Consider the following 3255-nt stretch of genomic DNA (forward strand, 5'->3'; position numbering starts at 1 on the left):
ACTTCTCATGCCACTGCTCAGGAGCTTGTTTTAGGCCATATAAGGACTTCAATAATTTACACACCATGCCTTCTTGACCATTTGCTACAAATCCATCTGGCTGATTCATATAAATCTCCTCCTCTAACTCTCCATTTAGGAAAGCTGTCTTTACATCCATCTGATAAATGACAAGACCATGAGAGGCAGCCAGAGAAAGTAACACTCAAATTGTGGTCAATCGAGCAACAGGTGAATAAGTATCAAAAAAATCTTCACCTTCTTTCTGGGTATAACCCTTGGCCACAAGCCTTGCCTTGTACTTCTCAATTGTACCATCAGGCCTAAGCTTTTTCTTGAACACACATTTGCACCCTATTGGTGTACACCCATAAGGACGTTCAACAAATTTTCAAGTTCCATTAGACATAATTGAATCCATCTCACTCCGTACTGCTTCCTTCCACAAGTCAGCATCAGGAGAAGAATATGCTCTTCAATGGTTCTTGGTATGTCATCCACAAGGTACACAATGTAGTCATCACCAAAAGACTTTGTAGTCCGTTGTCTCATACTCTTTTGAGTGACTACAATGTCATCCTTCTCAGGATTATGCATATGGGGTTCCTCAGAATGTTCTATCGGAATAAATTGCTCATGGGGAACTATAGGTTCATGACTAGATGTGCTAGGTGCATTTTTCATAGGAAATTCTCTTTAAAAAATGTAGCATCTCTAGACTTCATGATAGTACCAACATTCATGTCAAGTACCCCAGAATTTATAATTAAGAATCTATATCCAATGTTGTGAATAGCATAACCAAGGAAAACACAATCAACAGTTTTAGGTCCAAGTTTGTGCTTTTTGTTAATTGGCACATTCACTTTGGCCAAGCAACCCCAAGTGCGCAAATATGAGAGATTTAATCTTTTCTTTTCCCATTCCTCAAATGGTGTGATTTATTTATTCTTTGTAGGAACTCTATTTAGGACATGACACACTGTCAAAATAGCCTCACCCCACCATTCTTTAGATAGACCCACTGACTCTAACATGGTGTTAACCAACTCAGTTAGAGTGCGATTCTTTCTTTCGGCAATCCCATTGGACTGTGGTGAATATGGTGGTGTCCTCTCATGAATAATTCCATGTTCTACATAGAATTCAGAAAATTCACTTAAAAAGTATTATCCACCACGATCAGACCTTAACCGTTTAACTTTCCTCTCAAGTTGATTTTCTACTTCAGCTTTATAGATCTTAAAATAATGCAATGCTTCATCCTTTGTTTTTAACACATACATAAAGCAAAATCTAGAACAATCATCTATAAAAGTCATGAAGTATCTTTTACCACCTTTAGTCAACTCTCCATTCACTCGCATAGATCGGAATGGACTAGTTCTAATGGTGCCAAGTTCCTCGCCTCCGTAGCCTTGTGAGGCTTATGAGGTTGCTTTGATTGCACACACACATGGCACTTAGAACCTTTGACCAAATTAAATTTTAGGATTAAATTCAGATTTATAAGTTGCTATAGACAACCAAAATTAACATGACAAAGACGTGAATGCCAAATATTTGACTCATCAGGGATAATAGCATTGTTCACAATCTTATTACACACATCATCATGCAAGGATAAGTGGAACAAGCCTCCGCAATCATAACCTTTACCAACAAAAGTTTCATACTTTGACAGTACACATTTATTAGCCTCGAAGACAATTTTATAACCATTTCGACAACATTAAGAGCCGCTAACTAGATTCTTTTTTATGGAGGGGAAATGTTGCACGTTCTTCAATAGCACCGTCTTTCCTAAAGTGAACTTTAGAATGACCGTACCAACACCAAGAACACACGTATAGGACCCATTCCCCATCAGCAAGGCTCTAGTCCCGTCGATCTAATAAGAAGAAAACAAAAAAGCATCAACACACACATGAATATTAGTCCTAGTGTCCATCCACCACTCAGGCGAATGACAGACTAAAAGAAACAGTAGGTAAAGAATTACCATACCTAGATGTTCCTCCTTTAGCCTCGCTAACAACCATATTTGCAGGTTTCTTCTCTTGCTTAAATTTGCGGTCTGGGCACAAACTTACCCAATACTCATCACTCCTGCAAACAAAGCAACCACCATCTTTGTTGTTCTTTTTCTTCTTAAAAGTGGTTGTTTGTTTTGGCTTCGAGTTGTTCTCTTGCTTGTTCTTCTTCTTCTTCTTATTACGAGATGCATTATTGTTTTTTCTCTGCACCATATTGGCAGCAGAAGACTCAACTCCTTTTTCACGTGTGTCTTTTGCTCTTGCCCTCTTCTCAACATCAAGAGACCCAATAAGCTCAGCAACGCTAAACTCTTATCTCTTGTGTTTTAGAGAAGTAGCAAAATCCTTCCAAGAAGGTGGTAGCTTAGTGATTATACCGCCGGCCACGAACTTGTCAGCTAACACACATGGAAACTATTCGAGTTCCTTAGCCAGTGCATGTACCTCATGAGCTTGTTCGACCATAGAATGGTTGTCAACTATTTTGTAGTCAAATAGCTGGTCCATGATGTACAGCTCGCTACCGGCGTCAGAAACACCAAACTTTGCATCAAGCGCATCCCATAATTCCTTGGCCTGTCGTGTCTAATCCATAGAACTTTTCTGCTCCTTTTCTATCTAATTAGTTTATGTTTGTTCTAATTACAAAACAAACAAGAACAAATCTTTTATTTTTGCAGGCCAATCGCTCTTTTAACTTTGGAATACAGTCTCTTTATCAATATACTATTTCTTTTACACATTCAAGTCAGAACATCTGATGAGGACATGACCTCCATACATATGACCATGCTTGGAGAACCATATGGAGACCAAGGAGATCAGCGAGGGTGTCCTAACCGAGAAGAAGGCCCGAAGCTCATCCGGTTCGAGTCCCCAAGGTGGAGACCCAAATCAAGTTCGAGTCCGGCTTGGGCTCCAGGACCAGTCTGCCTCAAACTAGTCACCTAGGACTCATTCGGACTCCGTTTTCGATGATCCACATATGGATGGAAAGCTAATTTGATAAAGAAGCGAATCCAAGTGGTCTCACATCAAAAACTCTTCAGAATCAATGGGAATCATCGAAACAAGTCAGCATTCAGAATCTACCAGGGTGCTGCGGCACCGTCTTTTGGTCCATTGGACCATGTATCGTGTTTGGGCCCATTAGAGGGTGCATCCAGGGGGTGACACCCAAGAATCTATAAATACCAGCCATCGCTCTCCTTAGAGTTTG

At 40.0% G+C, this 3255-nt stretch overlaps 1 pseudogene; it reads right to left on the reverse strand.

Annotated features, from left to right (window-relative positions):
• Positions 1–205: 205 nt before the first annotated feature.
• Positions 206–2543, reverse strand: LOC136507761 (uncharacterized; annotated as a pseudogene).
• Between the last annotated feature and the right edge of the window lie 712 nt (positions 2544–3255).

This window comes from Miscanthus floridulus, chromosome 15, assembly GCF_019320115.1.
Source record: "Miscanthus floridulus cultivar M001 chromosome 15, ASM1932011v1, whole genome shotgun sequence".
In the NCBI taxonomy this organism is placed as follows: domain Eukaryota; kingdom Viridiplantae; phylum Streptophyta; class Magnoliopsida; order Poales; family Poaceae; genus Miscanthus; species Miscanthus floridulus.